Raw genomic sequence first — 26,591 nt, forward strand, 5'->3', positions numbered from 1 at the left:
TGGTGTTCTCCCAAATTAAAGTTGGGTCCCCTTTTTCCTTGTTCTCTCTCATTAAACACAGATTCAGTGCTTGCGAGGTAGGAAGTATTGCCTCTTAGGGCTGGTCTACACTACGGGGGAAAATCGATCTCAGATACGCAACTTCAGCTACGTGAATAACGTAGCTGAAGTTGAAGTATCTAAGATCGAATTACTCACCTTCCTCATGGCGCAGGATCAATGTCCGCGGCTCCCCATGTCGACTCTGCAACTCCATTGGGGTTGGGGGAGTTCCAGAATCGATATAAGAGCGTTCGGGGATTGATATATCTCGTCTAGATGAGATGCGATATATTGATCCCCGAGCAATCGATTGCTACCAGCCGATACGGCGGGTAGTGAAGATGTAGCCTTAGAGATGCCCGGGGTGGTATTAAGTTTTCCCAGATTACTGCGGGGGCTGAGCCGGTTCTATTTTGTATCGTAAAGAGAAACCCCTAGATATTGAACCTGGCCATTGTTGCTGCCAACTCCACTTGGCAGAAGGGTTACAGTTGTTTAGACAACATTCATTCCTGAGCATACAGGAGTCACAGTTTAGACCAGCCACTGGGCACCAGTTGTGGCAATTCACAGAATTGCATGGTGGTTCTTTATCCTGCACCTGCATCCTGTACCTCCCCAATGGAGACTCCTTGACTGGGATTTCTTTGACTTATTTTGTAGCAACAGTGGCACTTTCTGCCTCCTGGTCTGCTGATGAATTTATCTGAGCAGGTACACTTGGGAAGCCTATAAACAACCCATGGACTGGCTTTGAGGGGAGGGGAATTCCTGTATTAAGATCCTGTATTGACTCTGGAGTGAAGGACTGGGTGACTTAAGGACTGTGTTTCCTCTCTAGCCACTGTGATTCTGTGAACTCATTTCAGTGATGGGGCAGTGAGCAATTCTGCTTTACATTCTGGTACATTCCCAGTGATTAAAGCCTGTTTATTCCTTATCTGAACTGATAATGAAGGTGGATGTGAGGTTAGGCTGAATACTTGATCCTGGACCGCCTAGTATATTGCTTTGTCATCACTTTCCTTTTGAGGCTAAATCCTGCTGTCCCTTTAAGAAAGCGCTTCACCATGAGGAAAACAAATACATTCCCCATGTGTGTACACAGATACTCACCTGGAATACTGGGTTCAGCTTTGGTATCACTCTCTCAAAAAGGATACAGCAGAAATAAAAGGGGTTCAAATTAGAACAGAAGTCCCCAGACTGTGGGATGCACCTCCTAGGGGAGGGCACACAGGAACGTTCAGGGAGGCATGGCTGAGACCCATGCAAGCCCCCATGGAGGAACGGGTAGGGAATGGCATCCAGGTCCACTCCTGGCCTCAGCACCGGCTGCTGGCCCCATGCCCAGGGTACCACTTTCAGCCTTGACCTCATCCCCAGCTGTGGCCCCAGCCTTGGCCCCCTTAACCTTGTCAGCATCCCCCTTCTACCCCCACACTCCCAGCCCCAGCTCTGGGGCGAGGAGGAATGACCCTGAAAAGTTTAAGAAAAGAACCACTGGACTAGAGGGATGATGGTCATTAGAGGTCTTGGGCCAGATTTACAAATGTATTTAGGCACCTAAAGATGCAGCTAGGTCCCTTGTGATATTTTCAAAAACACCTAAGCAGATTAGGTGCCTAACTCCCATTGAAATCAATCTGCTTTTGAAAATTCAACCAGACATTTATCTGAATATTTAGGCACCTAAATACCTTTGAAAATCTGGCTCCTGTATTCTAACTTTGGCTGTACTTTTCATTCCAATACAGTTTTTGAAGCTGGGTGATCATGAAAGACTGTCATGACCTCGTGCGTGTGGGAGTCACAGGGTAACTGGCCCTTTAAGGGAAACAGGTTAGACTTACCTTTGCCATAATTAACTGCATCCCAGCCTGAGGGAGCAGGACTAATGGGATCAGCATGGAGAACAACATCTGGGCCTCATTAAATAAAATTAAGAGGCCTGAGAGAAAACATGAGGAGGCAGCTGTGGGAGTGACCCTGCAGGGAGCAGGTTAGGTTGCTGTGGAAGACCCTGAGATAGGGCCTGTAAAAGAAGCAAGGAAGGCTCTGGGAGAAGTTGCTGCTGTCCAGGAGGAGGTGAAGCCATGGGAATCCTGTCAGGAAGAAAAGAACCTCCAGGGAGAAGGTCCCAGGAGAGCTCTCAGCTAAAAGAAGCAAAGATGAGCTTTGGGGGAATAGGGGTGGAGAGCAGCAAACTTCAGTGAATCATTGATTGAGAGAGGGACAACAGGGAAGGCATCCAGGGATCAGCTCTCTACAACTGACCTGGAAGGACTTTAAGGTAACCCTGATGGGACAAGAGCTGAGACTTATAGACTCATAGACTCTAGGACTGGAAGGGACCTCGAGAGGTCATCGAGTCCAGTCCCCTGCCCTCATGGCAGGACCAAATACTGTCTAGACCATCCCTAATAGACATTTATCTAATCTACTCTTAAATACCTCCAGAGATGGAGATTCCACAACTTCCCTAGGCAATCTATTCCAGTGTTTAACTACCCTGACAGTTAGGAACTTTTTCCTAATGTCCAACCTAAATCTCCCTTGCTGCAGTTTAAGCCCATTGCTTCTTGTTCTATCATTGGAGGCTAAGGTGAACAAGTTTTCTCCTTCCTCCTGATGACACCCTTTTAGATACCTGAAAACTGCTATCATGTCCCCTCTCAGTCTTCTCTTTTCCAAACTAAACAAACCCAATTCCTTCAGCCTTCCTTCATAGGTCATGTTCTCAAGACCTTTAATCATTCTCGTTGCTCTTCTCTGGACCCTCTCCAGTTTCTCCACATCTTTCTTGAAATGCGGTGCCCAGAACTGGACACAATACTCCAGTTGAGGCCTAACCAGTGCAGAGTAAAGCGGAAGAATGACTTCTCGTGTCTTGTTTACAACACACCCGTTAATGCATCCCAGAATCACGTTTGCTTTTTTTGCAACAGTATCACACTGTTGACTCATATTAAGCTTGTGGTCTACTATGACCCCTAGATCTCTTTCTGCCATACTCCTTCCTAGACAGTCTCTTCCCATTCTGTATGTGTGAAACTGATTGTTCCTTCCTAAGTGGAGCACTTTGCATTTATCTTTATTGAACTTCATCCTGTTTACCTCAGACCATTTCTCCAATTTGTCCAGATCATTTTGAATTTTGACCCTGTCCTCCAAAGCAGTTGCAATCCCTCCCAGTTTTGTATCGTCCGCAAACTTAATAAGCGTACTTTCTATGCCAACATCTAAATCGTTGATGAAGATATTGAACAGAACCAGTCCAAAAACAGACCCCTGCGGAACCCCACTTGTTATACCTTTCCAGCAGGATTGGGAGCCATTAATAACTACTCTCTGAGTATGGTTATCCAGCCAGTTATGCACCCACCTTATAGTATCCCCATCTAAATTGTACTTTCCTAGTTTATCCATAAGAATATCATGCGAGACCATATCAAATGCCTTACTAAAGTCTAGGTATATCACATCCACCGCTTCTCCCTTATCCACAAGGCTAGTTATCCTATCAAAGAATACTATCAGATTAGTTTGACACGATTTGTTCTTTACAAATCCATGCTGGCTATTCCCTATCACCTTACCACCTTCCAAGTGTTTGCAGATGATTTCTTTAATTACCTGCTCCATTATCTTCCCTGGCACAGAAGTTAAACTAACTGGTCTGTAGTTTCCTGGGTTGTTTTTATTTCCCTTTTTATAGATGGGCACTATATTTGCCCCCTTCCAGTCTTCTGGAATCTCCCCCGTCTCCCATGATTTTCCAAAGATAATAGCTAGAGGCTCAGATACCTCCTCTATTAACTCCTTGAGTATTCTAGGATGCATTTCATCAGGCCCTGGTGACTTGCAGGTATCTAACTTTTCTAAGTGATTTTTTACTTGCTCTTTTTTTATTTTATCTTCTAAACCTACCCTCTTCCCGTAAGCATTCACTATATTAGACATTCCTTCAGACTTCTCAGCGAAGACCGAAACAAAGAAGTCATTAAGCATCTCTGCCATTTCCAAGTCTCCTGGTACTGTTTCCCCCTCCTCACTGAGCAGTGGGCCTACCCTGTCCTTGGTCTTCCTCTTGCTTCTAATGTATTGATAAAAAGTCTTCTTGTTTCCCTTTATTCCCATAGCTAGTTTGAGCTCATTTTGTGCCTTTGCCTTTCTAATCTTGCCTCTGCATTCCTGTGTTATTTGCCTATATTCGTCCTTTGTAATCTGACCTAGTTTCCATTTTTTATATGACGCCTTTTTATTTTGTAGGTCATGCAAGATCTCGTGGCTAAGCCAAGGTGGTCTTTTGCCACATTTTCTATCTTTCCTAACCATCGGAATAGCTTGCTTTTGGGCCCTTACTAGCGTCCCTTTGAAAAACTGTCAACTCTCCTCAGTTGTTTTTCCCCTCAGTCTTGATTCCCATGGGACCTTACCTATCAGCTCTCTGAGCTTACCAAAATCCGCCTTCCTGAAATCCATTGTCTCTATTTTGCTGTACTCCTTTCTACCCTTCCTTAGAATTGCAAACTCTATGATTTCATGATCACTTTCACCCAAGCTTCCTTCTACTTTCAAATTCTCAACGAGTTCCTCCCTATTTGTTAAAATCAAGTCTAGAACAGCTTCCCCCCTAGTAGCTTTTTCAACTTTCTGAAATAAAAAGTTGTCTGCAATGCAATCCAGGAACTTATTGGATAGTCTATGCCCCGCGGTGTTATTTTCCCAACATATATCTGGATAGTTGAAGTCCCCCATTACCACCAAATCTTGGGCTTTGGATGATTTTGTTAGTTGTTTGAAAAAAGCCTCATCCACCTCTTCCACCTGATTAGGTGGCCTGTAGTAGACTCCCAGCACGACATCACCCTTGTTTTTTACCCCTTTTAGCCTAACCCAGAGACTCTCAACACTTCCATCTCCTATGTCCATCTCCACCTCAGTCCAAGTGTGTACATTTTTAATATATAAGGCAACACCTCCTCCCTTTTTCCCCTGTCTATCCTTCCTGAGCAAACTATACCCATCCACGCCAACATTCCAGTCGTGTGTATTATCCCACCAAGTTTCAGTAATGCCAACAATGTCATAGTTGTATTTATTTATTAGCACTTCCAGTTCTTCCTGCTTATTACCCATACTTCTTGCATTTGTATATAGGCATCTAAGATACCAGTCTGATCTTGCCTCCCAGCTTTGCCCTGACCCTCATTTCTCTCTGCCATTATAGCCCGTGCCCCCTCCTGTTTCCAACCCATCTCCCAGGTCTTGTTCCCCACTTACCTGTGGGGTTTGCTCACCTGTCCCCATCGAACCTAGTTTAAAGCCCTCCTTACTAGGTTAGCCAGTCTGTGCGCAAATAAGGCCTTTCCCCTCCTCGAAAGGTGAACGCCATCTGTGCCTAGCAGTCCTTCCTTGAATAGCATCCCGTGGTCGAGGAAGCCAAAGCCCTCCTGGTGACACCATCTTTGCAGCCAGGCATTCACCTCCACGATGCATCTGTCTCTTCCCGAGCCCCTACCTTCGACAGGAAGAATCGAAGAGAATACCACCTGCGCTCCAAACTCCTTAACCCGTACTCCCAGAGCCCTGTAGTCACTTTTGATCTGCTCAGTGTCACTCCTCACAGTATCATTTGTGCCCACATGGATGAGTAGCATGGGGTAGTAGTCAGAAGGCCGGATAATCCTCGACAATGCCTCTGTAACATCTCGGATACGGGCCCCTGGCAGGCAGCATACCTCCTAGGATGAACGGTCAGGGAGACAGATGGGTGTCTCCATCCCCCGCAGCAGAGAGTCTCCAACCACCACTACCCTACGTTTCTTATTATCAGTGGTGGCAGCAGACCTCCCAGCCTTAGGGGTACGAGGCTTCGCCTCCTTAACTGTTGGAGGTGATTCCTTCTCTCCTGTATCAAGAAGAGCATAACGGTTATCTATTACCATAGCAGGAGGGTTCGCAGCAGGGGTGGAGCACTGCCTGCTGCCAGAAGTAACCAGCTGCCAGTGTCCACCCTGAGCCATCTCCTCCTCCCCTGGTGTGTCAGTAGTCCTGTGAACTGGGACAGCTATGTCAGCTGTCTCCACATGGATACTGTCCAGGAATTGCTCATGGATACGGATGTTCCTCAGCCTAGCCACTTCCTCCTGTATCTCTCCCACCTGCTGCCTGAGAGATTCCACCAGTAGGCACCTTTCACATTGGATGCCACCCCCAGCCTGGATATCAGTAAGAGGAAATTGCAAGTTACAGTCTTTGCAAGCCCACACCAGAATCTGGGTAAAAGCATCCATACTTTGGTGCTTTGTCTGGCTACAGGCGCAGGTGGAGGAGACAGAAGCAGTGCTGCCACAGGTGTTGCGGGTCCTCCTCACCATCTTAAGCCTCCCTCTGTCAAACTCTCTCAAATTCCCGTCTGCAGCTCCCTGTCTGCTCTGCTTTAAACAGAAAGGTTTTGGATGTGGCTTGGTTTATAGGTTCAGGGGACCAATGGGTCACCAATGAGACCGACAAGGGACCCCCACTCCCTTCCTACTCCCCTTCCAAACTCCCTTGCGAAACTCCCTGTTAGCAGCTCCTGTTCGCTAAGCTCCCAGAGGGCAGGCTGAATAAGAGCCCAAGAGGGGTGGAAATGTGGTGTGTTTAGATGTTTTGTTCAGTTGGACCTTTTTACCCTGAAAGGTGACTGAACTGGCTGGAGGGCTATGGCATGGAAAATGCAGACTTTAACAGAACCAGCACAGCAGGAATAAGGGTTGCTAGAGGAGAAGGACCCCAGAAGTGCCATGCTCTGAAGCCAGGGGTTGGCTCTGGTGGTAAGTTCACCCTATCTCAGTGCCTATATCAGGGGTCTGTTTTTTTAAAATTGAGCCCTCGTGTTTTTTAAATAACAAAAGGTCTCAATTGTGAGCTGGCCTATGTGCTCTGGCAGTGTAGTGAGGGGGCTACCTGCACTGTGGGCCAGCTTGTGGTGGGAAAGGTAGCCTTCGTGGTGCTGCTACTCACCTTCTCACGCAGGTGGGTTGGGCCAGTCATGGGCAGGCAAGGATGAGGAATAGGTGGAGCCTTGGCATCGGGGAAAGTAAGCTGCCCTGGGAAAAAGCCATGGTGCCGTTTATTTTGCCCAGTGGGAAGCAGGGTCTGAGTTGTGACTGGCTAAGCAGTTACTGCCTCTTAGTCTGGGCAGATTGCAAGAGGCCCATCTCTCCCTAGATGTTTACAATAAACTTAGGGCAGGTTAGGTGGTTTCAGGAGAAAAGTGATGCTGTTTGTAATGATGGATTTGATGTCCTGGTTCTGTTGTTATGGGAACATTAGAAACACATTCATGGATTAAGGAAATCTAGATGGGATTGTAAAGCATTTCTTACCTTTTTAAAGAAAGTACTTTCCAGTTTGCATCTTCTCAGATGGCTCCAAAATAATCTCTTTGTTTGATTTTGGCACAGTCCATCCAAACTATTACCTTTTGCCCTGAATGCTTGCATTTTGGAGAACTGAAATACTTCCCTGTTTGCAAATGATTTTTATTCTGAGGTTGAGCCAGCTATTGATATAGCTAAAATCCATAGCCACAGAAATGGGCTGAAAGTTCAAACAGCTGAATAGACTTCATGCATGGCTTGCTGTTGCAGCTGAATATCTTAAGGAAAACAAACTCACTGGCTGTCCTTAGAATAATCCCTCAACAATAGCCTCTGCTTAGAAAGGAATTTCTGAGTTGATCTGAAGGAAGCATGGTACCGCAGGGTCGCAGATGATATTATTGGCATCTGTCTAGCTCTATTGTTATCCTGGGGGTTATAGAGAAACCTGAATCGGTGTTGTGTCCTTATATGACCCTCATTCCCTAGTGTGGCCTGTAGGTATTGTATTTTTATCAGTTTGTCCCCAGGGGTTCTTGCCTCCAGTCTTGTAAGATTTCTTCTGTTAATCCAACCCTATCAAGGTATGTCAGCAGTTGAAGTGAGCAACCAGATTTCCTCTATAGATTTCATGCAGAACATCAGTGCTTTTGCCAACAATACTTGATCCTTAGCAGAGAGTGGTGCTGTTCTCAATGTGCTACAGTTATTGTAGAGGTGGCACTTCAATTGTAAGCCTCTTTCCAGTGGCTTATCTCTTTTGGAAAGATTACCCTTCGGGCTGCATTTTCTCCTGCTTGTTCTTAGGCCAAAGATGGTGTGTCTTGTAAAGTTTGATTAAAAATTGGCTGGGCTGGCTTTTGAGTTATTCAAAGAGGAGGAAAGTGTCTTCACCACAGACATTTTCCAGATGCTTCTTTTCCTTCCTGTCCTTGGTAGGGTAACTCCAGTGAATTCCTTGCCAGCTCCATTTTCCTCACTGAGGCCAAGCGCCTTAGTCCTGTTTGAAGCAATGTGGTTTATAACTAACAGAATCATCTGACAGCAGCACCCAGAGCACACTCACCATGTTACTGGCCTTTGCAAGGCACGAGCGCCAGAGACTGCAGTGCCCTGAGCCTGTGAGAGAGCCTGGTGAGTCTCCTGCCCTATGCTTGCAGGCGCTCAGTAGTGCCACAAGTCCAGCCAGCACTGTTTCACTCTCCACAGCATCCTCCCCCACATGGCTCAGGGCTGGAGCCCCTCACGGGGGATTTAATGAAGAGCAGGACTGGGCTCTTTGTGTTGTTCCGTAAGTTCAAAATGGCCTTGACAAGCCCTTGAGGCACTGCCTGTGGAGAGACTGCAGCCTTCTCTGTGCCCATGACCTTGCGCCCTGGCTGGTACCTTGTTTGTGGTTCCCTCTCCTGAGGGTGCCAAACAGCAACTCCACTAAAGAAAGCTCTAAACCCAGTTGTCTTTGCTTGCAGTGAAGTTTCGGTACCAGTGGTACAGAAACAGAGGGAAAATGCTCAAGGACAAGTGAAATCACTCACTCCGCAGCCTACAGGAGTCCTCTGGACAGCACTGTTAAGCTGCCACAGAGTTTAGCTACAAATATTAACCTCCCTGAGGGGAAATGGTCATTTCTCCCTCAGCCTGAAACTGTACATCTGGCCCCCTGACACATCTGTGTGTCTCAGTTACGTGAGCCAGAGAGTGACTGAACTTCCCTCCACCTTTTCCCTGGGATCCCCAAGCCTTTTACCACACTGGTTGTTCCCCAACAGTTATTCCCATCCCACTACTTTTCATCTCCCTTCTATCTAATCTGAGTGCCGAGTCCTTAGAGTGGGGTTAGCAGTCAGTGCATGTGGCTTCTGGAACACTGAGCTCTTTGTGTTCCAGCTCCCTAAGTGACCGAAAGTGATAGCAGAAAAAGCTGACTGAACTCAGTCGCCCTGATTTTGTCACTCACAAAGTAATTGCTGTGGCTCACATCCAGGCTAATGTTGTACTTAGAATCAGAGAATCACAGTCCAACCCCTTGCCAAGATGCCGGATTTGTTGTGTCTAAACCATCCAAGACAGGCTCCTTTTGAAAACCTGAAGGAAAGCAGGAGACTAAAATCCTACATACTTACCCATTTTATAGATGGTGCGGTTGATCTAAGTAAAGGATACGGATCTGGGTTGTTTAATCCTTGACTGAACCCTGGCATAGAGAGATGGTAGCCAGGCCTTGGGGTGGGGAAGAGATAGGGAAGAGCTTGGTGAATGGTTTGAGAGGGGTAAGCTATGAGCTACAGGGACTCGATCTGTAACAGGGAAAATCAACGCTATACCACTGGGAAGCTACAAATCCAGTCTCTTCTTCTCCCTGACTTTTTCCTCCTTGTAGCCTGCCTTTCCCTCTTTTGCCTTCTGTTTTCTTTCTCTCTTCCCTTCCTCCCTTTCTGTTTATTTCTTCTGCTCTCCCAACCTCCTCCACAGGATATCCACCAGGCTGAGCACAGTGGAACATGTGTGGGGAAACCAGGAAGGCCTGATGGGTCACAGGCCACCAGAGTAAGCATGGCACAGAGGTCATAGGCTTGAGGAGTGGGGAAACTGGACTCGGATTGTGGAACTGAGGGTATCTGAAGACTTGTCGGGGAAACTCTAAGTGGTTTACAATTTACCAAGGGTTGTGGTGGATTCTCTATCACTGACAATTTTTAAATTAAGATTGGATCTTTTTGAAAGGGTATGCTCTAGAAATCATTTTGGGGAAGTTCTCTGGCCTGTGTTACATAGGAAGTCAGGCTATATGGTCACAGTTGTCCTTTTGGTCTTGGACTCTGGTATTGGAGTAGGGTGACCAGATAGCAAGTGTGAAAAATCATGACAGGGGGTGGAGGGTAATAGGAGCCTATATAAGAGAGAGCCTCAAAAATCAGGACTATGCCTATAAAATCAGGACATGTGGTCAACCCTATATTGAAGGGATTCATTGGAAGGGAATCCAAGGTCTTTCCATAGAGGATCAGGGATGGGGACTGCGATCTTGTCAGAAGAGATCGAGAATGGGATCACAGAGTCAGGAAAACAGGTGTGGTTTGACACTTGTGGGTTGAGTGCTGGAAGAACAGCCTCTCTATGGGTGTCTGGCCTCAGTTTATAGTTTTTGTCCCTCTAAAAGGCACAGTATGGGGAAGGCAGCCTCAGAGCCCATGTCATTTGAATTCATTGTCTGATCATCTGAGGATTTGTGTGGCTCTTTTCTGCATTCCCTCCTATCTGGCAATGAGGATTATTATTGGTTGAGTGCTGCTAATGTGCTTGGTGCTGAACAGAACAAATTTGAGATGGGTCTTGCCCCCAGGGACTTTGTCAAGCCAGGACCAAGATACCAACTTCCACATAGTCATATGGTGCCAGAATTCTGTGCTGAATGGAAAACAATGAGAAGCACATGTGCCATGAGTTGTCATCCAATGCTAATTACTGTTACTTCAAATCCAAATACTGCCCAAATCGCTTGCCTCTCTGAGATGACTTGTGGTTCAGACGCGACAGTTCAGCCTTTTTCTAGTTATTTAAGAGAATAATAATGCTTAAAATGTGTGGTGGGGGATGGGCTCCTATTCATGCTTGCTGAGCTGAATTTGCCTAAACTTTCCCCAAAACATTCCCTTGGGGTCTGACACCAGGCATGAGATGTTTCCAGTTTTGAAAGTTAGAAGTCACTGGCTACGGGGTTTGTGATGAGAACATGGTCTGAGTTTTACCTGTGGCAAGGCTGGATGTCAGGCACCAGATATGCGGGGGTGACTATCTTGGGCGCTTGCTCTCCTCCAGGGAACGATGCTTTCAAAGCCAGAAGAACGCACACCCTTCCTAACTAAAACACAAAGGGCTTCGTATGGGTGTCCAGGAGGTCCGAAGGTGAAACATGTGCCCCTTGGCAAGATGGGAACTTTGTGGGGCAGAATGCAGTCTCTAGGAGCACCCATGTAGCCCCCGTTGCCCTTGCTGTCCGCTGTGAAGTGACCGAGGTGAAGTGGGTAAGATCCTTATGGAGCTCATGCAGCTGCCTCTTGATATCTTATTCCTCATCCTGCTGCTTGTCTTTCATCTCAGGCTTCAGCAATGTTGTAAAGCTTAATTTCCAGAGACTTGCCTCCTGCCAATAGCTTGAGTTAGGAGCTCCCCAGGGCTCTGTCTCTCAGACTCTAAAGAAGATTTATTCAGCTATTAGACAGCGGGGGACCTGCTTTCAGGTAGGTGAGGGCAACTGCAGGTTGTCCCAGTCTCAGCTGGGGTCAGATAAATTTGTGCACACAAGGAGCTGGACACAGAGCAGTGGCACCAGTGGGAGTGCACACCTCCAGGGGAGGGGAGTGCCTTTATCAGTGTGAAGAACTATCCCACTTGATAGTGCAGGTTAGGCCATGGTATTCTTGAGCACCTCATGGCCAGGAAAATACCAACAAACCGGAGGGAACGCAGAAAAGATCTGGACAAATTATTAAGGAACAGAAATACTGCAGAACAGATCACTTAGGGAATTGAAAGGATGAAGGTCACTAGTTCAAAGCTGGCTCAGGTAGGCAGAAGCTTCCTCTTAGTCATCTGCCCTCCAAACACAGTAGTCTTTACATTGTTAATTTCTTCCTACTTTCCAGACCTCTAGGGGCCAATCAGCGCAAATCGAAGTCAACAGTACTGACTGTGCGGGTGTTGGATCAGGGCCCTCCATTTCTTTCATTGCCCTTCTTGGGGCATCAGAAGTGAACAGTTATTCCAGATGAGGGCATACCATTGATATATCGTCCCAGACAAAAATGACATTTAAAATAGAGTGAAGGTGGAGACTACCTATCTGTAATTTAGGGTCAAATATGTTAAAGGGCTGTTGTAATTATCTCGCCCCCAGACGTGTTAAACCCAGGAAATTCACAGTTAGGGTTAAACTTAAAAGAAGTCCAAACATGTTAAGGTACGGAAATGCACAATGAGGACATCCAACCAATCTTGACTCTCCCTGCTATAGGCTCTTCCAGCTTCTCATTGAGTTAAAGCTCACTGCAATCCTCTGCATAGGGTACATTGAAATACATATTTTTATTTAATGGTCATTTTCCCTAGTTCTTCATAATTCAAGTTTCTCCTTCAGCAGAAATTTCAACTCTACCCTGCAGAGACATCATGGAAATACCACGTGATTATGATAAGGTATGTTAGTGTTTGTGGAGCCAGATTAGAACAAACTGATTTTTTAAATCATATTTGGGTTTGGTTTGGTTTTCTTGGTTTTTCCCTTTCATGGAGTCACTGCACTTGTTTTTTTTCTCTAATTATATATTTTTTGTGCATTCTGGCTGCTTTCTGCTGTTCCAAAGTAGGGTAAAGCAGCCAGAGAATACAGGCCAGCTAGAATGGGGTTACTGCTGCTTTGTTCTGCTAGAGCAGGAGTTGGCAACCTTTCAGAAATGATGTGCTGAGTCTTCATTTATTCACTCGAATTTAAGATTTCGCGTGCCAGTAATACATTTTAACGTTTTTAGAAGGTCTCTTTCTGTAGGTCTATAATATATAACTAAACTATTGTTGTATGTAAAATAAATAAGGTTTTTAAAATGTTTAAGAAGCTTCATTTAAAATTTAAATTAAAATCCAGAGCCCCCTGGACTGGTGGCCAGAACCCAGGCAGTGTGAATGCCACTGAAAATCAGCTCGCGTGCTGCCTTCAGCACACGTGCCATAGGTTGCCTACCCTTGTGCTAGAGCAATGCAAAACAGCCAGTGTGTAGACTGCGGTTTCCCCTTCCCTCTTGGCCTCCAAATCCCCCTTGTCTTTTGCACTCCCTACGTGCACACACCCACTCTAACATTCCCACGACTACTGGCACTTCCCTACTTTTCCTGTGTGTGTATTCATGTGCACATATCCATATGTGCGCACACCATTTTCCTGTAAGGCCCCTATTTTCTCCTTGTCAAGGATCCACAGGATTTGTCCTATGCCCCAGCTTTTGAACAGTCCCTTGGAGGAATCCCTTCAGTGTGCCAGGCTCCCAAGTGGTTCCACTCTCCTTCAGGGTAGGCTATGAGACCTCAACATCTCCAAGACTGAGCCTCTGGGCTCCAGCACTTGTTTCACACCATGAGTTCTGTTCAGCGAGTCCAACTGAGACAGACTCCTGTTCAGAGACTTGTACCTCAGCAAGTATTTGCAATGACACCAGGCAACCTTTTCAAAACAGAGTAGGATATGTTAGTGAACTGGAATACAGCATCTAGCAGTCGTTGATTAGCATAGAGAAGCAAAAGTGAAGACAGTTCAGATTGGCCAATCTCCCAACTCTACCCAGACAAGCTGCCGTAGAATCCATTTTGGCTCTGTCTCTCTCTGTTAGTCCCAGATGAGTGCTCTTATGTCTCTCCCAAAGATCAGCTCTCATTCCAGCATCCTTTCATCTTTTGGTCCATTGTCTTCCTCCTGCAGACTTATGCTAAGTTCACATGTTCTGCCTGCCAGAGTTTCCCATAAATCAGTTGTTCAGTCCTTGGGATTCTCATTGTCTTTCTGGATCCTCCATTGAGATGCATCCGTTTCAGCCAATCCCCTCCTATCTCGATCTGGTGCAATGGGTGGCCTTTGAAAGACTGATGGTCTTTGTGTGCTGTTATTTTTCATAATTGAACATTTATCTGCCACAAAGACTTGCTCTCTTTCAAAATGGCCTTCATCTCCCACTGTTCTTGATGGGACTGAAGCCCCAGTGGCCCTCAGGAAGACTGTGGCTCCCTGTGCTGTGTGGTGGCAGAGACACTTAATCTCATGGACAATGAGAGCCTTCTCAAAATGGCTGCTGTGGCATCAGTCCCATAGAATAATGGGAGATAGGGGAGTATTTTGAAAGGAGGCAGTTCTTTGTGGAATTCTCTGTAGCAAAATGTTGTATCCTTCAGCCTCTGCAGGAGGAGACATTTTTCATTATGAGAAACAATTGGGTGAAATGACCATTAATCCCCAAAGAGAAATATTCAAATGTATACAAGATTTTAGTGAGTTTTAACTACAGTTAAAGTTTGAGCAGTCTATGCTGAGAATATCGGGGGCAAAGTAAATTCTGACACTGGGTACTACATGTCTTAGAGAACACATAGTTTAATTCCTAAACTAACAAAATGACTTCATAAATGGTCAGGAATGTCATTCTGTACTCAGAGTTCACAGTGTAATTTGCAGAGGGCTACATGAATTTTTCATACATAACGGGTTGAATCCCTGCTCTAAGTGCAAAACTCAAATCAAACCCCCTACCTCTGGAATCATTACTGATGCCTCCATAAGAATGGAAATGTCATATTTTTGTTGCTATTCTCTATCCGTTTCTCAGTACAATCTACCACTATGTTTGCACTTTTGGCCATTCCTGTGCATTAAACAGATCAGTTTCACTGTATTCTCCACAATGAGACACAGGTCTTTTTCCCCTCGAATGATTACCGTTAATCTAGAGTTCATTAGAATATACAAATAGTTCAGATTATTCCTCCCCAGGTGTGCATCACCTTGCATTTGTCCACACTGACAGGGCCGGTGCAAGGATGTGTTTTGCCCTAGGCAAAACTTCCACCTTGTGCTCTCCCCTGTCCCCGAGCCTTGCAGCAGCTCCCCCCCACCCCAGGGAGCCGTGCAGCAGCTCCCCATCCCAGCTCACCTCTGCTCCACCCCCTCCCCGAACCCTGCGGCAGCTCCCCCCACACCCTGAGGTGCCCCCCCATGGCAGCTCCCCTCCCTCCCCCCCCCGGGGAGCCGTGCGGCAGTTACCTGCCCCAGCTCACCCCTGCTCCGCCTCCTCCCGGAGCATGCTGTCGCTGCTTCACTTCTTCAGTCTCCCAGGCTTGCGGCGCCTAAGCTGATTGGCACTGCAAGCCTGGGAGGCGGGAGAAGTGAAGCAGCAATGGCGTGCTCGGGGAGGAGGCGGAGCAGGGATGAGCTGGGACGGGGAGTTCCCCTGCGTGCTGCCCCCCCTTACTTGCTGCAGGCGGCCCTCCCTGTGCCCCCCCGCCCCAGCTCCCTCTGCCTAAATGCCAGCAGTGACCAGGGCGGCCGAAGATCCGGCTGTCGCAGTCGCCACCGAAGAAAATGCTGCCCTCCAAATCCTAGCACCAGGCGGTCACCTAATAGGTTGCACCGGCCCTGCACACTGAGTTCCATCTCCCACCATACTGCTCAATTAACTGTAATTAGTTCCTCTGATGTTCCCTACAGTCTTCTCTGCACTCGATAAAAAAGCCATCAGGTTAGTCAGCTTCAAATATTGATTTTATCTCCAACATTCCTCCACCCACTCCCCAATCTTTAATAAATAGATACATGAAATCTGGCCACTTATTTTGATGCCTAAGTAGATGCTGAGCTCTTTTTGCAAATCCGGCCCTTTCTGATGTGGTCTGGGCTCAGCTTAATACAGCTGCCTGAGTCTGGAGTTTTAGAGGTGTTCATGCTTTTTCCCAAAAGAATTTCCTATCCTCTTGAGTCTGATGTCATTCCTTTTTCTTTTACCTTTTTCTTTCCTAGCCTAATCAGCGGCCTTGAGGACATCCTGCAGCAGAGTCCTCATCTGAAATACCTTCAATTATTTTGAGGCCTGTATGGTGTATTTTCTTATGGGCACTAAACCCTTAACCTGAAATAACCACTTGTTACTGCTTGCTGGGAGTTCAGGTTTCCCATTTAAAGTGATCAGGTTTTCGGCTGCCAATAATGCTAGATTTGTTCTGGCATATTTATTAGTTGCTGTGTCTGTTAGATGAAGAATTCAAAGCACAGGACATAGTGGCAGTGGTGCTTCTAATGTCTGACATATAATTTACCATCTCCTCCCAATGCAGAGTAACTCCAGAACAAAAACATGACCTTTTACTCATATAGTTTGTCCATAGTATGTTTGTTTTTAAACAGAAGAATTGTTTGGGTGGTCTAATGTTTACAATGTGATATCATCTGGTACAACAGTGGTTTTCAGATTTTTTTTTCCTGGCAACCCAGTTGAAGAAAATTGATGCCCACAACCCAGTGGAGCTGGGGGTGAGGGGTTTGGAGTGGGGGGCGGGGGTTCAGGGCTGGGGCAGATGGTTGAGGTGCCAGGGTGAGGGCTGCAGGTAGGGCTGGTTGGGGTGCAGGGGGGCTCTGGGTTTGGGGGGGACTCTGGGCTGGGGTAGGAGGTTGAGGTGTGGGAGGGGGTCAGGGCTCTGGGGTAGGGCTGGGATGAGGGATTTGGGGTGCAGGAGAGGGCTCTGGGTTTGGTGGGGCTCAGGGCTGGGGCAGGGAGTTGGGGTTCAGGAAGGGGCTCTGGGTTTGGAGAGGGCTCAGGGCTGGGTGCGGGGTTGGGGTGCAGGCTTACCTCTGGCAGCTCCTGGTCAGTGGCGCAGTGGGGATACTAAGGCAGGCTTCCTGCCTGTCTTGGCACCATGGACCGCGCTGTGCCCCAGAAGCAGATGGAAGCAGGTCTGGCTCCTAGGTCCAGAGGCACGTCAGTGGGAGTGCCAGTGCTTGGGGCAGGGGCAGCATGCGGAGCTCATGGGCCCCCCCGCCTAGGAGCTGGACCTGCTGCTGGCCACTTCCAGGGCGCAGCGCAGTATCAGAGCAGGTAGAGACTAGCCTGCCTTAGTGGGGCAGCACCACTGACAGGACTTCTAATGGCCTGGTTGTCAGTGCTGACCAGAGCCTCTGTGACCCAGTACTGGGTTGTGACCCGCAGTTTGAAAACCACTGGTATATAATGTAATAAGATTCATTTCCTCTAACTGCATGTGTCCTTGCCAGAGGTCTCCTTGCCACTCAAACTGAGATCAGGGGACCACTTATTCTTACACTTTTTTTTTCTAATGGGCCCATTTCATTCATCCCATTAGACTTATAAATATCCACAGTGAGGCTCAGCAGAGCAAGAGACTTTGCACATTATTGCTTCAATCCTTTCTGAATTCCTTTTCTGTTTCTTGCATGAAAAATGTTTCTGTACTGTATGTGGTTCCTTTTTTTTTCCTCCTGACTTTTATTAGGTCATCCAGTCCTTCTGCATGTAGCCATGTGAGAGACTGGACCACAAATTTCTATGTGCTTTTCCCCTTTTCTCTTAAAGCTGCACCCTGACCCGCATTCATAAAAGTTATCAGATAGTCATGATGGTAAGCTAGCAAAGAGACATCCTGGGTCAGAGACTTTGATTCAGGATGCTAATGTCACTTTATCATCGTCAAAGCAGGGGACACAGAGCTACAGCTCTGCTGCTAAGTAGTATTTGTAGAAGTTTGGGAGGGCTAATCCCCCACCCTGTCTGGGTAATTACTGTGCCTGCATTTTAATCCGGTGATTGTGTGTGGCCCATATGAAGGGCAGGAGAGCGGCTCCATTGAATTGACGAAAGCAGCTTGTGGGGATTTTGATGGGGCTGCTGTGGCAGAGACGATTATACTTTGGTAATATTGCTGTTTTGATTACCCATCCGTCCATCCTTCTAGTCCTTTTTGGTGTGCGTTTCAGCAGCTTATCATCATGTAAATTCAAACTAGTTTGAAGGGAATTAGCAAGCTGTAGATCAAGGTATTTCATCTGGCTGACAACCTTTTTCTTTGGGGCTCTCTGGTGATTTGGGCAGTGGGGTTTTGCTGAGACATACAGTAAGAGCTCGCTTTTGTGGTGATTTACTGTTGAACCCCCGAGTCCTTTAAACTTCTTTAGACTGGGCAAGGTTTGTGAGAGCTCTTCCCGAGGCCTTGCCATATAAGCCAACGGGTTGTTCTAATATAACAAGGCTTTGTCCCTTACAGGCCCTCTTTGTTTACCTTTAATCGGCACATGTTGCCTGAATCTTGCTGCAAGTGGCTTGATAACCAAGGCAAACAGGAGTCTGGGCACCCTGTCTCCGGCCATGTGCCAGCTGAAACTGTACCCATAGATTCTAGCTGCTCCTGGTGACTTGTAGTTAGGATCCTTATCTAGGATTTTCACCTCGCTAATGCATTTGCCACCAAACCTCATTGCTCCTAGAGCTGCGAAAGGAGAGTACCATCACCTTCTCCTTGTTTTATTGTTACCCTGCATTTTGGTTCAGCCAGCTACAGGCTGGAGGCCTGCCACCAATTCTGAATTTGGATCCAGGTTTGGATTACAAATTTCCCCCAAATCCAGGGGTGCCTGTATGTAGGGTTTTGCTTTGAGCCCATCTGAGCTTTGCTCTTAAGAATCAACTACTGACACTGCCTGGTGCTGGGTGGGATCTGGCCATGGGGAACCATTCTATATGGGGGTGTTACATTGTTATTAGTAGCAATTCTGGGCCCCTGTGAGGTTTGAGAGTCCTAGAGGCTGAGCCTGAATGTCTACACTGCAGTTATATAGTCCCTTAGCTTCAGCACCGTGAGCCTGAGTCAGCTGGCATGGCCCAGCTGTGGGTGGCTAATTGCAGTGTAGATGTACCCAGAAACAAGCCTCCAAAGTGTGAGCAGAACAGATTCTCTCATTCTTATTCTCCCAGTCAGAACTCTGGTGGCACATGGGAGCTAGGCTATCAGAAATGTCTATACATTTGAAATAACCTGCCAGCCGCTCGTGGAGTATGTGGGAAGCAGAAATCACATAGTGATAGAGGTTAGGCCAGACCCCACTCTGAGCATTTACAGGAAAGAAAAATCCTGCTGAGAAATCACAGGTTTAGCCTGGCTAGGGCCATGGCATTGGGCAGAGAGGCCTCATGGAGATGTGGGATCAGGGCAGTTTGGCTTTGGGGGTTGCATAGAACCACCGTGGGCATGTGGGTATGCAGCATGACACTGGTATGCTTTGAACATAGGAATTGCCAGACTGGATCAGAGCCAAGGCCCAGTATCCTGTCTCTGACAGCAGCCAGTACCAGATGCTTCCCAGGAAGGTGTAAGAACCCTGAAGTAGGCACCTGTGGGATAAAATCTGCCCCTCCCCCTTGTTAGCTCTCACATTTATCTGTAACAGCTGGAGATTGGCTGAAGCGCCCAACATGAGGCTTATTAGCCTTTCCTAAATGTATGTTAGCACTGCCAGTGATAACTGGATATTCTTGAGCATGTTGGGGTATAGCAGTGGGGAGATGGCTTCTGTGGGGGAGGGGATCATGCTATGGAAACCATGTAGGGATGGAGTGGTTTGAGGGGGCCAGGAATGTAGCATGGGAGCACTGTGAGGATTTGAGGAGAAGACTTGGGGTAATGGCACAGGAACACTTGGGGCTGATGGCGGCACAGATGTATGGCAGGGCAGTGACCTAGTGCTGCTGGGGTCATGACAGAGGAAAGGTTAGGATACAGCATGGAACCTGTTTGGGGATGCCAGAGCATAGTATGGGTGAGGTTTGAGGAGGTTTGAGTGGGTTGTGGTCATAGCAGGGGATGCAGTTTGCGAGTGTGAAGGGAGCAGTAGGGAAGCAGTTTAGGGGGATTGGGAGAGGCCTGGGGAGCTGTTTGGGGGGAGTAGAGGAGTTGTGGGGGGAGTGAGGAAGGAGTTGGAGGGTTGGGGAGCTGTATGAGCTCTTTAGTGTGCAGGGTCAGAATGGACAGGGCTTCTGGGAGTAGGCAGTGTTGAGCTGGAGCCGGTTCCCACCGGTTCCCAAGAACTGGCTGCTAAAATTAGACCTTCGTGGAGAACCGGTTGTTAAAGGGCCAGGGGGTGGGCAAAGAACTCTGGTCCGTGGACCGGACCATCCTGTTGCTCCCAGGATTCCCAGCTGGGGAGGCTGAGGCTCCCCCGGCCCCTCCCCCACTTACCCCCAGCTGCACCGTGGCCAGCCGCCAGCACTAGCTGGGCAGCTCAGCTGAGCTCGGGAGTCATCCTGCTGCCGCTTTTTGAGCTGCCCAGCAAGGTGTGTGGGGAGGGCTGCTGCAAGTTCCAGGACTGGCCAGAGGGAAGGGGAGGGGGCAAGTAGGGCAATCGGCCTGGGCTCTGCAGAGGCCACCAGGCCCTCCCCCGCTTCATCCACCCCGCAGAGTCACAGCATGGCCAGCAGCTGGGCAGTTCTGCTGAGCTCCAGGCTGCCGGCAAGGTAAGAGGGGGTGGGGGGGCTGTGAGCTCCAGGGCCACAGGGGGCAAGTGGGGCAATTTGCCCCAGGCCCTTGGCCTCACAAGGATGTCTCCCCCTGACCCCACCTCCTTTCCCTTACATCCCCCAAGCTGCAGCATGGCCAGCAGCTGGGACACTCAGCTGAGCTTCTGAGTTGTCCTGCTGCTTTGAGTTGCCCGCAAGGGAAGGGGAGGGGAGATGGGGCAATTTGCCCCAGGCCCTGCAGGGGCCCTACGAGTATGTCTCCCCCCAGCCCCTCACCCGCTCTTCTCCCCCCACCCCAATCAGAACTTTTTGTAGGGAACCGGTTAAGATTGTGGCAGCTCATCACTGGGAGTAGGCTGTTGAGGCTTTGCTCTGATCTCACTTCATGCTGGTGTAGATCAGGATTAACCCCATTGAACTCACATGGTTTTACCCTGGTGCAACTCTGAGGTAGATCTGAATCGGCCCTTCAGTTTTTCTTTTATACAAACGCTGTGCCTTAAGAAAGAAATCCCAGATAAAGGAGAAGCTCAGCTTTTCCAACCCACAAAAATAAACAGTCGAACTCTGGCTCCAGGATTCCCAGATGGACTGAGGCAGCCGTGTCCCACTGGAGCAGAGAGCACACTGGCTGTCCCAGTGAGACCCATAGCAGTGCTGGGCCTCTTCAACCCTTAGCACTGTCACAGAGGGACCCAGTTTGTCTCTTTCTTGAAATTCTGCTGTTCAGCCCTACGTCTTTCCTTCCCGGGGTGTTTGCAGGAGCTGCAGAGGGAGTAGCAGTGCTGAGAGAAAGGCAGCGAAAAGAAAGAGAATGAAAAAAGGCAGCATTTACGAGTCCTTAGCTGAATTTGCAGGATAAACGTGGGAAATCATCAGGCAATGTGCAGCTCTCCTTCGGGAATGTTTGCCGCTGATCACACCGCAGCTGGAGTGCTAGAGAGTGAGTGAACGCTGGGCTCTCTTGACACAAATGCGAAGTAGGGTTTTGCTGCAGCTAGAGGGCTGTGCTGATGCACATCTCCAGTGCTGTGTCTGGCTATGCTGATGCACATTCCCAGTGCTGTCTCCGGCTGTGCTGAGGAGTGGTCCCCAGTGCTATACCTGGTGCTGTCACTGACTACCTAAGGCTTCCAAGCAAAGCAGCTCAAGAATCCATCCTGAAAGGAAGAGGCTGGAATCATCCCAGGTGAAGGGCTGTTCCTAGCCAGCATTATGCCTGGATCAGGTTTACTTCAGTTACCTTCTCTCCAACTTAGTGGGTGAGACACTGTTCATCACTCAGGTAAGGAGCATCCCTGGACTTTTCTTATCCAGGTTACTTTCCTGCTTTGATCAGACAATAGCAGCCAGGGCAGGATTAATGGATAGTTGTTTCTAGGAGGGGCAGGAGCTGGTTAGGATTTAGCAAAAGATTTTTGACGCCAAATATTTCAGAGAAATTGCAGAGCCACTTCAGGTGGGTCTGAAAATCTGAGGCTGCCACAGAGAGAAGGGCTCTGTGGACTTTCCCTTACAACTCAGCCCCCTGCTAAAGTTTGGGGATCTGTAATTACAGTGTGGCTAAAGAGAACTAATAATCAAACCATGCATGATAGATGCTAGTCATGTCACTCAAGGCATCACTGGAAAATGCTGAGATTCCTGGAAGATCTATAAAAAGCTAAATAAAATAGAAGAGGCAATTAGTCATTTTGGTTAATTGTGCCAATAACAATACCTTCTACTTGTATGCACGTACAAGTAGAAGGTATCCCCTTTTCAGTCCAGGTTTGCAAGGTCCTATCAGCTCTTGAGCAGTGTCTGTGGGAAAGGAGCTGTGCGTTTAGAGTTTCAAAGGGCTAGTGTGGAAGGAAAGTGTCTTTGGTATCTGACCAGTGCCTGGCTTGTAATTCATTCTCCTAGGCTGCTCCAGGTTGTATAGAAACACCTGCTATTCTATTCAGCCCCCCATTATGAACCTATTTGCTTAGCTTCCGAAAACTAGATTTCCTCTGAATGAGCACAGCATCTGCCACCAAAAACTTCTCCCCTCAAAGGGACCTGAAGGGAAAGCAATGATGCTATGTAAATAATACAGATAATAAATGGAGGCAGGTGTGAGGCTGGCTGAGACTGTCACAGGAAAATCCACTTTGTCTTAAGAGGATCATAGATGGCTACTTCCCAACTTGGCAGCGGGAGGAATTAGCCCATCAAAAAGGGTGTCATTATATTTATCTAGCAAAAGTTTCCAGTGCAATGGAAATAGCTGGTAGATCTGCAGCATTTGGAAGCTAAACACTCTTCATTCTGATTCCCTGCCTCTTCACCAGAGCCAGGGAGTAAACAGGCTACTGGAGAGCAAGTAGGTTGCTGCAGCTCCTGTTTGGGATCCTCAGTCTGTTCAGCCCACTTCCCTGCTTTGAAGGCCTCAGAGCTTTGTCCCTCCCTGCCCCTCCTAACCTTCAGACTTCAGTACTCCTAGGGGAGAGGAGTCAGGCACACTCAGGCCCTGCTATGAATCTCCCTTTCATAATATCTTTCTTTCCTATGCCCCCTGTGCCTAGCCTGGTAAAGGGTCAGCACTGCCCAACTGGGATGCTCTTTGTCAGGTTGGCCCAGCATTCTGGTGTGACCCGTCTCCTTTTGATGAAAATCAGACACTGCCCAGGAAGGGTTAAACTGTGAGGCTGTCAGGCAGCTTCCCCAGGGTGAAGGGGAAACACTGCCTGAATTGTGAGATTGGAATCTTGGAAGCTGGAGAAGGAAGCCCAGTTAGCTCACCTTGCCCATCTCCTGGGCTGGGTCATTCCATACTGGCTGTTCTCTAGCGCCAAACGTCCAAGGGATGGAGCTACCCCTCATCCCTTAGGAGATGATCTCCCAGCCCAAGAGGAAAAAACAATGAGGCGTCCTTGTGGCACCTTAGAGACTAACAAATTCATTTAGGCATAAGCTTTCGTGGGCTAGAACCCACTTCATCAGATGCATGGAGTGGAAGATACAGGAGCAGGTATAAATACCTGAAAAGATGTGATTTGCCTTACCAAGTGTGAGGTCTGTCTAACGAGACAATTTAATTGACAGCAGGATAAATAACTTTTGAAGTGGTAATGAGAGTGGCCCATTTCAGACAGTTGACAAGAGGTTGTGAGTAACAGGAGAGGGAAATTAGGTTTAGGTTGCTGTTCAGCAGGTGTTTTCTTATATTCAGCCCAAATGATCTCACTGTTTCCATCTCATTACACCTAGGTACATCCCTGTGTATTACCCTAAACAAGCCGTCCCTCACCTTGGGGTGTACACCCTTCCGACATTTGCCAGCTGCTAGCATGCTGGTGTTCTGCTCCTTTAATCTCTCCTGCCTGAGGCTTTTCTCTCCTGTCCTCTGTCATTTTCATTGCTTTTTTTTTCTGGACTCTTTCCAATTCGTCAAGCTCCCTCTGTAACGGGATGCCTAGAATTGAATGTGGTAACCCAGAGTGGTGGCACCAGAGCCACCTTCCCCTCCCTGCTCTGGGGCATTCAACCTTGGAGTGTATGGCACCAAACTGAATTGACCTTTTTGTTAGAACACAGTCCTTTGCAGTGTGGTATTTGCTGCCCACTTTCCCCATCAAATCTCTCTCAGCCATTCCTGGTCTCAGCTCTCCCTCCCGCTGATAATGGTGTTTGGGGTTATTGTCCCCAGGCGTAATACAAACTTTCCCAAACTGAACCTTAGGCCAGGTCCGCATATAGACCTATGCTAGTATAACTATTTTGCTGCACACTCCTGAGCACTGTAGTTACACTGACCTTAACCCCCTGTGTAGACAGCACTATGTCGATGGGAGAGCTTCTCCCATTGTTGGAGCTCCTGCCTCTAATTACGCTGATAGGAGAGCTCTCTGAGAGCTCTGTGTATAGGAGCATCTTCATGCAAGCACTACAGTGGCACAGCTGCACCAATGCAGCATTTTAAGTGTAAACCTGCCCTTACATTGCTATTTTTCTGCCTGTTTTTCTAACCTTTCTAACCCCAAGTGGCAGCTTCTTTTGTAGCTTTAGCGTGGGACTAGCAAGCAGAAGATGCAGATTCAAGTTCCATCTCTGCCACTGACTTGCTGTGTGATCTTGGGCAAGTCAGTAAAATGTCTCCATGCATCAGTTTCCCCATCTGTAAAATGTGGATAATACTGACTCACCTCACAGGGGGAGGAAGAGTATGTGAGGACTTTCATTATGTATTGAGGGAGAGGCAGAGAGACTCTGAGCCGGTACGGTATAGGCATATCATTAAGCCAGTGGTCCCCAAACTTTGTCACTTTTGCCCCCTACTTACCTGGTCTGTGCCTCCCAGGGAGCTTCAATGGGGAGCAGGAACCAGGAGTGCAGCCATGGCTGGGAATGGGGCCATGGTTGGTTGGGGCTGGGACCAGCATTGCAGCTGGGGCCCCGGTCGGGGCCTGGAGCTGGGGGCCACAGCCAGGAGCAGAGCCATGGCCGGGAGCGGGGCCACAGTCAGGGTTGGGACCAGAGCTGCAGCTGGGGCTGGGACCAGGAATGGGGCTGTTGCCCCCAGCTCTGCTGCCAGAGTGGGGCTGAGTGAGGCTCCCATCTGGGGTGCTGGCCTGGACCATGCCTATGCCCCCCGAATGTTCCTCCATGCCCCTTTAGGGGGGCACACCCCACAGTTTGGGGACCACTGCAGTAAGCTCATGAGTAGTATGCATTGATTTATATGGGACTATTTACATGCTGAGGGTTATGCAGCTGTTTAAGTGCTTTGCTGGATTCAAGCCCCAGCATCCAAAAGATGCTAACTGCGTTACAGAGTCTGAGACCCACTCTCCCTATGCCCAAGCGCTTCGGGACTCAAGAGAGGACAAAGGGAAGAAATTTCAGTGGCATTTCTCTCCAGTTGTTCCTTCAAGAAGTTTTCACCACTCTCCCCACCTAGCAGTCTAGGGGGCTGCCCCATAAACCCTGCTTACTGCCCAGGATTTCAACAGATCCCAGAGGATGTTGTTACAGGGGAAATTGGAGACATCGGCAGGGGTGCCAGCTGCTCCAGTGGTCCCTGGGAGCAGCTGCACCAGCCATTGCTTGGGAGGCCCAGGGCCAGTTGGCTTCAGAAAGCACCTGAACACCGGTCCTGGGGGGTGACCTGGGGACTGTTCGAGCAGCAGCAGTCCCAGGGCAGCTGGCGCAGCGGTCTTGGGGTGCCTAGAGGCCATCCGGAGAGCAGTTTTTGGGAGCAGCAGCTGGGAGGCAGTCAAACCCCAGCACTGGAGCAGCCTCCCCCCGCAGCAGGGACCAGAAGTAAAGATTTAGTTAGGGGTCTTTTTGGTAAAAGTCACAGACAGGTTACAGGTTGTGAATTTTTATTTATTGTCGGTGACCTGTCTGTGACTTTTACCAAAAATACCTGTGACTAAATCTTAACCTTATTCATGAAGCACTAGGTACCTTTAGACACATGAGTGCTCAGTAGGGTAGATACCCCACTGAGGACAGAGAAGTGTGCTTATGTAGCTCCTTCTTAATATCATCTGTGAACATCATTAACCACCCCATTCCAGATCACTAATAGAGATGCTAAATCAGACCAGACCCAATACTAGCCCTACAGCCCACTCCCCCATCCATTCCTTGCTGTTTGTCTTCATCCTTTGTTTCCAGTCCCTTGGCAGATTCTTAATCCAGGTGGCTATATCAGACCCAAGCCAGGCTGAACTGGTTTTTCAGGTCCAATTATATGGTGCACAGTATAAAATTCCAGTGGTGATTGTTTATTTTTAAAGGACCTAAAAGTGTGCATGGCACTTCATGAAACACTGATAGGCTGAGCCCCTGCCTCCAAGACCTGCCGATCTAAATCCAGATGGGACATGACAAGGAGAGAAGGAAAAACAGACCAGTGGGGTAAATTCCACCTCCAGTAGATATAACCATGCTAGCTCAATCAGACCTAGCGTGTGTATATCTCCAGTTTGGGGGGACAGACCAAAAGGAGAAGGGAAGGACAAAGGCATTGATAACCCTGTTCAGCAAGGCACTGGCACAGTGTGAGGGCTCCATTTAAAAAATCCCTACATGGCATCCACTGCCATCATCTGCCTCCTTGCCATCACACCTGCCTCTCCCCCGACACACGGCT

General features: G+C 48.2%; 1 protein-coding gene across 3 annotated transcripts in view; it reads left to right on the top strand.

Moving 5' to 3' along the window:
- Nucleotides 1–26,591, top strand: part of SYNDIG1L (synapse differentiation inducing 1 like) — a 112,344-nt gene that overhangs the window by 46,984 nt on the left and 38,769 nt on the right. The window contains exon 1 of one of the 3 annotated variants that reach the window (XM_030559172.1): nucleotides 21,251–21,752. The exons of the other annotated variants lie outside the window; for them this stretch is intronic. The gene's annotated coding sequence lies outside the window, so the exon portion shown is untranslated. Of the gene's footprint in view, nucleotides 1–21,250; nucleotides 21,753–26,591 lie in introns of those variants that run through there. 3 annotated transcript variants of the gene reach the window in all.

This window comes from Gopherus evgoodei, chromosome 4 (assembly GCF_007399415.2).
Source record: "Gopherus evgoodei ecotype Sinaloan lineage chromosome 4, rGopEvg1_v1.p, whole genome shotgun sequence".
Lineage (NCBI taxonomy): Eukaryota > Metazoa > Chordata > Testudines > Testudinidae > Gopherus > Gopherus evgoodei.